We start from the raw sequence: 10,189 nt of genomic DNA, 5'->3' as shown, positions 1-10,189 counted from the left end.
AGAAGTGGATTGTTCAAGGTCACACAGAATGAATTAGCTAAACAGGTGATTCAGGTAACTCTACGCTGTCAAGGTCACTTTCCTAACTCCCCTAGAACAACCCCCATCCCATCCTAATGCCTTAGGGTCAGCACCACGTGGCAAATTGCTTTATACTTTTGCAACATGACGTCAGCGACCATACCAGCCAATCCAGGAACTCCATGTTTCCCCTCCCCTGACCGCTCCGACTCTATCAGGAGCTGTTCTAGGCTGGGCGTCCCGGCCTGGCCGCACCTGCAGCCCCCGCCCCTTCCCGGTTGCGACAGTCGGGCTGCTGTGCCCGGTCCTGCCGCCCCAAAGATTGGCAGTTGTCTGCACCAATTAGAGGACCTCCGGAGGGGAGGGCGGGGCCTCGCATCAGAGTTGCCCTGTCAGTGCAGGTGGAGGCCCCCGGCGGGGCAAAGTGGCAGGAACCTCTTAAAGGGAGAGAGCCTCGGAGAGCGAGGACGCGGCCCGGCCCGGCCTGGCCAGGTCCCTGCCAGGTCCCTGTCCTGTGCAGCCCAGGTGAGCCTGGACCGCCTTAGGGGGTGGGCCCCTGTGCCTGGGAAGGACAAGGTGCAAGACCCAGAAGCCCGCTCCCAAGGACCCGGACTGTCCCGGGAGCTGCGAGCCGAGGGTCACGGGATCCCCGGCGGGGGTGCTGGAGGTTCTGGAGCTGATGCTCCAAACTTGAGGTCCCCAGGGGTTCTGGAGTCTCAAAGTCGAGGGTGTGCGGAGCTCGGGAGACGGCATGCAGTAGCTCGCTCCGGACCTGGAGTCCTGTCGCGGGTGTTCGTCCGCAGTAGGTCTCTGTGCCCGGGCGCAGCCCCACCCTGTGAGCCCGCGTGCTCCTGGGCACCCAGAGGGCGGTGGGAGGGGGACCCCGGGAGCCCTGCTCGGGTCCTTACGTAACTGACTCTGAGTTTCCGGACCCCGGACCCGCGAGCTACGGCCCTGGCTCTGCCGGTCAGGATGGCCCTTGAGTCACCGCCCGGACGCACGCCCTCGCGTCCAGGCTGGGACTTCCTCTGCCTCAGATCTTCTGGGTCTGCTCGGGGTCAGGCTCCTACTCCGTCGTCTCTGAGTTCCCTGTCTCACATATTTTCCTGTCTGCCCTCTGTGTTTGTAAAGAGTTGTCTTGGTCTTCAAGCCGCACTTTCCTGGGGGCCCCACCTCTTTGGGGGAGGACCGGACCTCTGCAGCCTTGCAGACTGGAGGCGGAGACTTAGATCCCAGGCCGAATCTGCCCTGAAAGGACAGGGGAGCACTCTCTCTCAGGGGTTGTGTACAGTTATTCCAGGGCCCTCGGGTTCCCCTGGGAGACAATGACTGCATTTAACCTATCTCTTAAATTCCTGCAACAGGGAGAAGGTATTCCCTTCTCTTCCCCGGGAGCCTTCTCCTAAACGTAGAGGCTCTAGGAGAATGGCTGGTTTCGAGTGGGCTTTAAGGCAGTTGGGAGTTCCAGGGAGAGTCGCTTGGTGCCGAGACCGGGTTGGGTCCTCAGCTACTGAATGGGCTAGGGAGAGGCCAGAGCAATGTCGCAGAGCCTCCCCTCCCCCACACTTTAGTAAGCTCTTGTCCACTTGTAGTCCTCACCCGGTCACAGACCTGGATGGAGGTCGACGCTGACAGGCGGCTGAGGTGAGGGAGGAAGGGAGGCCAGGGAGACTTGCTTGGGAATGGAGGAAGAAGAGAGATAGAAACACCTGCTGGGTGACTCCTTGCCTTCAAAGGTCCCCTAAGGCAGACACCTCAGAAATAACTTCCAGTGGCAGTCTGTGGTACCTGTTGGCTGCACAGAAACAAGGTGTTACAGCCGTTGTGGGGAGGGAATTACTAACTGTGGGAATGGGGAAGGGACACTGCAGAAGGAGATGCAGGGTCTGGGAAGAAAATAACCAGAGGCTGTAGGGAACGGAGAGGGAGGGGCAGTAACAGTACCACACAGATTTTTCACTCAGAAGAACTAGGTTTGAATCCTAGCCTAGCTGTTACTGTTTGACGTGACCTTACTTGACTCAGTCTTCTCTCCCAGCACTCCCCTGACCCCCAATAATCTAGACCTTATAGGCATTAGCAGAATCAAATGAAGCATTAAGTATGCAGTGGCCAGATTGGTAGCTGCTATGAGAATATGCCAGTGTTTTAAGAAGGGAATGGAGTGGGGGAACCCTGAGGGGAATCCCTGTGTATAGAGGAGATTCAGCTAAGGCTTGCCAGGTCCCAGCAGCATGGTGCTTGGGTGGACTGGCTGGATGTGTGGGTGGCACCCCACAGTCCCACTGTCTCTTGATCAACACATAGTCACACTGTCTAGACCAAACTGGCTTTCCTCTGTAGGCGCTGGGTGCCAATAGAAGCTCCCAGGACTCCCAGGTTGCCCCCCCCCCATAGGCCAGTGGGGATAAGGCTCTGACTGAGCCAGCGCCCTCTCTGCAGAGTGGACCCTGGCCAGGAGCCTGGCTGGCTGCATCGAGCAGGAGTATCCCGGCTGGCTGGGAAGATGCTGACACAGGGGCAGTCCCAGCACTCTGTGAGCTGGAGCTAGGCCCAGCTGTTAGGACCTGGACACAGGGTGAGAGAGGGTGGGAGTCAGGAGGGAAGATACAAAGAGAGAGAGAGGCCTAGAGGGGACCCAGAAAACCTCACTTGGTTGTTTCTTAAGCCTCCTGAGCACCTACTGTGTGCCACACAGGTTTCCCAGGAACAGTACTGGAGAGGATACTCCCATAGGCCTCATGGCCCAGGTTGGGGTGGGTTTGTAGAGTGGGCTTATTTTTTTTTTAAGATTTATTTATTATATATAAGTACACTGTCGCTGTCTTCAGACACCCCAGAAGAGGGCATCAGATCCCATTACAGATGGTTGTGAGCCACCATGTGGTTGTTGGGATTGGAACTTAGGACCTCTGGACAGTGCTCTTAACCACTGAGCCATCTCTCCAGCCATAGAGTGGGTTTATAAGACAGGTAGGTCTTTGTGCACATCGTGTGTGTGTGTGTGTGTGTGTGTGTGTGTGTGTGTGTGTGTGTGTGTTCAGGATTTCCCTAGAGCCTAAGGTTTATCACAGGACAAGCTTCTATCTTTTCATAGTCTGTGGGCCAGGTACTTTTCCTCCTGGATTTCAGTTTCCCTCTCTAATATCAAGAGGGAAATCAGCCCTGAGTCTCTGTGTGTTCTAGCGCCCCTTGTCATTGTTTCCTGTATTGGTGACCTTTGACAGCAGAAACAGATCACACTTCATGACCTGGTTTAGAACAGACTCATACTGTACAAAGAGCTAGAATGGGCTTAGGTTGAAGTTGCCTGTCATGAGCCCACAGACTGTTTTTGGCTTTGTTCTCTAATTAGTTAGGGCCCTTGCCTATTTTCTTTCCTAAGTTTGTATGTGACACCAACTTGGTTAATCTTTAGCCCCTCATGAAGCATTGCCCTTGTTCTACAGGCAATCATGGGGGCAAACTGACTTAACCAAAGTCACACAGTTGTGACTTTGGGATTTGAACCTGCAGCCAACTCTGAAGCCTCATCTTCCCTAAGACACGAAGTCTTCATTTCCCAATACTCTACCTGTCTAGCTCATTCCCTAGTCCTAACCTGTAGAAATGTCCAGTGACTTCTGGATTGAGCTCTGAGTTCTGGGATGTTTAATCTGGGAAGCTGGAAACAGGCTGGAGAAAGAGAGAGAGGGGACACCTGGAGCTGAGAGCCCACTGATGTTTATTCAGAGGCCCATACCTACTAAAGTGTCCAGGTTCAAGAGCTGGGCACTAAAAAGTAATGTTGAGTCCACTTTGGGCTTCGGTTTCCTCATCTATAAAAGGTGGATTTGAATGAATGCAGATGTCCCTGGATGTTTTAATGATTAGTGGCTGAGGTAAGCTATAGGGGGTCAAGGTGCCAGTGACTGAGCCAGGAGAGGTGGCTTTAGGAACAGCTTGCACCCTAAGCTGGCTGTTTGACTATTGAGTTAAAGGTGAAAGCATTCAAAGGCGTGTCAGGGCGGTGCAGCTAGAACCACAGAAACCAAGGGGAAGAAATGAAGGGAAATTTAGAGAACAGAATTCAAGCAGACATGAGCTTTGATCATGTCACTAGACTTGGAGACCCATATGATGCCACCCAGGACACAGAAAGGAGTCCCTTCACCCCCCCCCCCTGCCCTTATTTATAAAATGGGAACAGTAACAATTTCACCATCACAGAGTTTGGGTAACTGTGACGAATAAACTAGAAATCTGTAAAATTGGGAGAATATGGTGGCTGGTTCAAAGCTGCAGCACTGGGTGTGTTTGTTGGGGGGCATTTGCCATAGCCCTGATGAGCCCCTGCACGGTGAGGATGTGCTGGAGGACACCCTAAGGTCACAGCAGTGCTTACAGACTCATCATAGTGACCAGGCGTTGTGCTGGGACTTCATTTTTCATTATCTCCCTCAGTCCCAACCGCAGCATTCTTGTCGAGAAGACGGTGATCTCAGCCATACCAGGTCCCTCCAAAGTCCCCATCCACAGCCCCCTGTAGTCACAGTAGCTACAAGTTATGAACAAATTATATGCTAACCATTGTTCAAAAAGTCTTACATGTGTGAACTCTTAGACTCCAACGTAGCCCTGAGGGGCGGAGGTGAATGCTGCCCTCCGTGTTACAGGTAAGTAAAGGAAATGCGGAGGGAGAGGCTAGGAGATTGCCTGAGCGGCACCAGTGGTAGAGCTGTAAGTGGAGGCAGGATTTGACCCCCAGGTACCTAAGGTCTCCTTGATGCATGCATCACAGAGGTAATTCAGTAAACTTACACCACCGCTCCATGCTGCACCAGAGGCTCACATGGGTAAGGTCCTGTGTGACTTCAGACGGCATCCTCAGTACCTGGCACCTGGTGCTGCTCACAGGAGAATGGGCCCAGGGCAGCCTGACGAACTCAGGGTGGATTTTCAGACGATAGCTCCCTACCTGGAATCTGGTCATCAGAGTGCCAGAGGCGCTCTGGGTGGGGGTGAGGGTAGAGGAGGGGACAGGTTCCCCACTGGCCCAGGTACAGCTGATCAGGACTCCAGAGTTTGAGAGCTGTGCCATGTCTCACTTCTGTTCTTTGCTTCCATGTGCTGCTGTGACGATGGCTGCGCTGTCTCTCCCTGCCTGGCTGTGCGACAACAACGTCTACTTGTGGGTGAGTACTGCTTTGACGTAACTGGCTGTACTCTGCCATTCTGAAGGGTGTATGTGCCTCTGAGGCCACTGGGAGGCACAAGGGGTCAGGGCATCTGGAGTTAAGAAGCTGAGTCCGTTCTTTCTTGATATTGGACATGATGGATACTGGTTTTGGGCTGAGCTGAGAAAGGCCCTGAGGTCTTTAGGACAGATGACTCCTTCTGCGGATACTTACAAATGGGTTGCTCTTTGTATCACACTTTCACTTCTGCAAAATGAGAATATTGATACCTTCCAGATGCATGAATTTGCTCCTCTACATAGGCCCCAGGGAGGGCAAGCGTTTTTGTTTAATCTGTTCCTGCTTATGTCTCTAAGCACCACGGATAGAATGGTATGTACTAGTAGTGCCCAGTGAACATTTCTGAATGAAGATGCTTGTTGAGGATCTGCAAGGTACCCAGCTATATGCTTTGTGTCCGACTAAATAAACAGTTAATGGATACAAAGTGTACACTATCATTGAGGTTCAGAAAACGTAAGACTGGACACAAAGTGTACACTATCTTTGAGGTTCAGAAAATAGAAGACCCTTATCTCACCATCCAGTTGTGAATTGTGGGTCCTGGGGCCTGAGTGGGGCCCGTCACGCAGATGGGGGAGCTAAGCATCTGGACCTTCTGGGAGAGCGTGGCAGAGCCTTTAGCTTAGCTCTGGTGGGGAACTTCCCAAAGGGCAGGCAGGAATGTTTGATGTGAAGCTGGGAGGGGTGAGGAGGGATCCCACAGGGTTCCAGATATAGTCACATTCCTAATGGTGTGGCCTTGGACAAGGGGTAAATTTCTCTGGATCTTGTGACCTTCCCTGTGACATCCACATCACAGGACCTTCCCCCAGCAGCTAGAAGCAGCCCAGCATGGGGCTGATGGGTAATCTTTGGCTTCCTCTAGCCCTAGGCTCCTTCCAGAAGAGGGTTCAGGGAAGCATTCATCTTCTTTGGCTCCTTCCTCCTAATTTTAACTCTTATTAGCTGGACTAGAATACAGAAGTCAGGAGCCCCTGAACACCCTACCTCTGGGATACAGACTGGGCTCTGCCTGGCGTGATTTGCTGTGTGACTTGACTCAGTCGCCCTTCTTGGTTGTCTGATGTGTGGAATAGGGTTAATAAAAGGCTCTTCTCTTGGAGAGTTAACGCAAACAGGTAAGTGAACAGTGTATTAGCCTCACTGGTCCTCAGCTTTAGCTGGGAGAAGGGGCCTGGAGAATTTTGTCCTCTTAGGTGTAGGTGACCTAAGAAGTTCGCGTCATACTTGCTACTGACAATTACTTTGTTTTCCACAGTCTGCTTATCTGCTGTTCTATTTTAATCATTTTGACTTATTGTATTATTATTATTATCAATTATTATTATTATAGATTTATTTATTTATTTTCTGTATGTGAGCATCCTGTAGTTGTCTTCTGAGGGCATCAGATCCCATTACAGATGGTTGTGAGCCACCATGTGGTTGTTGGGAATTGAACTCAGGACCTCTGGAAGAGCAGTCAGTGCTCTTAACCACTGAGCCCAACCCTAAATTATATTGCTATTATTATTTGTGTGTGTGTCAGAAAGATAGATAGATAGATAGATAGATAGATAGATAGATAGATAGATAGATAGATATTGGATAGGTCGGATGCTTCTGTAACACTGCACACAAGGGAAGTTAGAGGACAAGTTTTGGGAGTTGGTTCCTTTCCCCGTGCATTGAACTCAGGTCTGTGTCAAGCCTTCCCCACTGAGCTGTCTCATCTCTTTCACTGGCCCTGTCTACTCTTCCAGACACATTATCTCTTGTCGTCCTCCCAGTGACCCTCTGAACAGTGACTCTGTTTTCCTACACAAAGTATTTGTTTTTTATTTTATATGTATGGGTGTTTTGCTTGCATGTATGTCTATGTACAACATGTGTGCCCGCTGCCCTCAGAAGCCAGAAGAAGGTGTCACACCCTCTGGAACTGGAGTTCCAGACTGTCATTAGCCACCATGTGGGTGCTCTGAACCCTTGAGCCATCGTAAAACAGCAGGATAGTGTCAGTGTCTTCTCTGTCCGTCTTTGGTACCCAGCTCCAGGCTGCTGGGGGCGGCTGCTCTCAACTCTGGGAGGTGAGATTATAAAAACCAGGAAGCAGCTGGGCAGCAAGGTGGCTTGCAGGTCAGACAGACCTGGCAGTGACCCCTGCACTGTTTTCTTACTAGTCATGTGACCTTAGGCCAGATGACTTCCTTAACTGTAAGCGAGTACAATGAAAAAATCTCCTTCCCTCCTAGGGTTCTTGTGAGGATTAAATAACCGGACACACAACGAACACCCAATAAATGGTGGTGGTTGTTATTACTCTAATTATGATTATGGGCATCCTTCTGGAATGCAACGACGTCCATCTTGGGACAGTGGAAATCAGGTCTGGGAGGGCACTGCGGGGAGCAGGTGAATAGCAAGTCTAGCTTGACAGGTTGCAAAGGAACTTGTAGGGTAAAGGGAGGGAGGTGGCTTTGTGGAAGTAAGAATGTGCCTCTGTTTCCTAGCCATCTGCTTTTCCTGGTGCCCATTCTGTGCCAGGCTCTATGCTGGCAGAGGGCTAGAGCTGACTCAATACAGACCCTTTCCTCTGCCGCTGGGAAAGCTCAGAGTCTAATTGGGCTGAAGGGCCCTGAAACCACCGAGTCCAACTCTGACTGAGACTGAGGCGCGAATAGGTGTTCTCAGGCAGAGACTGAGAGAAAGGCCATCCCTACTGGGAGGAACTGTACATTCTAAGATGTAGAGCCAGGGGCAGCACCTGGGGAAATGTGCCCTCAAAGACAGGCTCAGGAAAATTGGAGGGCCTGACTCTAGGGCAGCGGGGAGCCAGTGCATATTCCACAGGGAGAGCGGAAGCAGGGCCACCTGTTTCGGGGAGGAATGCTGAGAGTTTTGGCCGGGAACTATGCCATGGAGCAGTGGGAGACGTTAGGTCTGTGTCAGAGGCAGGGCCCCATAAGAGTGGACTGCAGTGGACAGGCGAGAGAGGACCCGGGTGAGAGTGAGGCCTTGGGGTCTGGGGGTGACTGGATCCAGTGGATACTTGGGCTGAGGGGTACACCTGAGCAGAGGAGATGGAGTAGCGTGGGGGAAGGAAGCCATTTATCTCCGTCTCACTAACTTCGCTCTTCAAATGCTGTGCCTGAGCTGGACATGGAGGCTCTTGGTTCATGGCCATTAGGATTCTTTCTGCTATCTTAAGGATTTCTTTGTGTGACTTTGGTGGGTCTATGGTGTTGGTACCCAGCAAGGCCTGTGTGGTTCAGAGAAACCCAGGGTTCTGGGCCTATGTCACCCCTCTCTTACCCTTCCTTTCCTTGAACACACAGATAGAAAAACCCATTTTTGCCTGTCTCTCAGATCCAGGGACAAAAGACAACTAGATGATACATGACTATGAAGCATGGGCTTGTTTAGATTCTAGGGGTGCAGGTGACCCCTATGTGTTCCTGTCTCTCAGGTGTACAGTGAGCCCAGAGCATCAGGGCAATTCCTAGGAGTCAGAGGGAGGGACAGAGAGCCAGATGAGTTCTCTTGGTCGCAGTGGAGGGAACAACCGTTCAGGCACTGGTCACAGCCTATGTAAGAAGTTTCAGTCTACAGTATAGTATGCTCAGGGTGGATAAACACGGGCGTGGCTGGACCAGAAAGGGAGGGGTAGAGATGGGAGGTGAAGCTGGACAGGGAGTGGGATCGCACTATGTGGCGATTGGACTGATTCCCCACACCTTCCTGAAACCCTGCACCTGTTTGCTGTGCTCCCTGAGATGGCCCTGGGCCTTTGGACACTGTCCCTTCATGTCTCTGCCTTTTCTCTTCTCATCCCCACCCAGGTAACCCTTTTAGAGGCCAACAATTTGGGCTCTCTGCCATCTCTGTCACTGACAAGTTATGTGGCCTTCAGGCACTATTGCTCTCTCTGGACCTGAGTTTCCACCTCAGGGGAATGGGGGCACACTGGCTTTCCTCAAAGGCATCAGTGACGTGGTCCCCCGAAACTGGCCCAGTGTCTACACTGGGCATCCGCACACAGGAGCGCTAATGAGATAATCATGAAACCTCTCCACCTCCTCGTCCCCGCCCAAGGTTCCCCTGCCTGTCCTGGCAGCCACACTGCTTACAAAGGAGAAAAAAGAGTAAGAAACAAGCTTAAGTCTCCAGGGGGTCCTGGCCCTCTGCTGAACTAGCTCGCCTCCTGCCCTTTGACACCCTTGGCCTCAGGCCCAAGGACTCTTAGTCCTGAGGCCTAGGCACCCTCTGTCCCCTACCCTAGATGACTCTCTCTGGTTGGAGGCCAAAGCCAACAGGGGTCCGGAAACAAGGACAAACATTTGGGAAAGTTGTAGCTTTTTTTTCCCCTGGAAATTGACGATCAGGCTCCCTTTCTTCTGGCATGGAGACAGGCGCTAGGCATGAAGGTCTATATCTCTGACGGCCAGGGCCAGGGCAGACCTGGATCCCTTCTGCATGCAGAAATGGGACCCTGAGATTGGAGTGGTAGTCATTGTCGCCAGAAGGATGTTTCTCTGGACTCCCTGCTCTGGCTCTTCAATGTGTGCGTGTGCTCTGGTGCTGGCTTCACGTTTGTGAGCCTCAGTTTCCCCTGCTGTGGATGGGGCAGGGATTGCTGTGAAGACGTTGATGGGGAAGAGGACGTTCCAGTAACTCCCCAAGCGTGGGCTGCTGTTGTCACTGCAACTGTAGTACAGGCTTCCCTTCAACTTACAGCAATCCTCCTGCCTCAGCCCCTTGAGCTCTAGGGGTTCACAAACTGCTACCTCTTAAATGTCTGCCCCATCTCACCTAGAGTTTAATATGGTTCCTTTCTTTCTTCTTGGATTTGGTGTGTGCATATTTGTGTGTGTGTGCGCACGTGCGTGCGTGCGTGCGTGCGTGCGTGCGTGTGTGTGTGTGTGTGTGTGTGTAGTTGTATAGTATATATG

At 52.0% G+C, this 10,189-nt stretch overlaps 1 protein-coding gene across 26 annotated transcripts in view; it reads left to right on the top strand.

Moving 5' to 3' along the window:
- Positions 1–412: 412 nt before the first annotated feature.
- The window catches only part of Epb41 (erythrocyte membrane protein band 4.1), a 154,095-nt gene continuing 144,318 nt past the window's right edge, over positions 413–10,189 (top strand). For all 26 annotated transcript variants that reach the window (XM_087548768.1, XM_087548761.1, XM_087548733.1 and 23 more), the window contains exon 1: positions 413–546. The gene's annotated coding sequence lies outside the window, so the exon portion shown is untranslated. The remainder of the gene's footprint in view (positions 547–10,189) is intronic.

This window comes from Rattus norvegicus, chromosome 5 (genome assembly GCF_021556685.1).
Source record: "Rattus norvegicus strain SHRSP/BbbUtx chromosome 5, alternate assembly SHRSP_T2T, whole genome shotgun sequence".
In the NCBI taxonomy this organism is placed as follows: Eukaryota; Metazoa; Chordata; class Mammalia; order Rodentia; family Muridae; genus Rattus; species Rattus norvegicus.
This window is presented reverse-complemented; position numbering and strand designations above follow the sequence as displayed.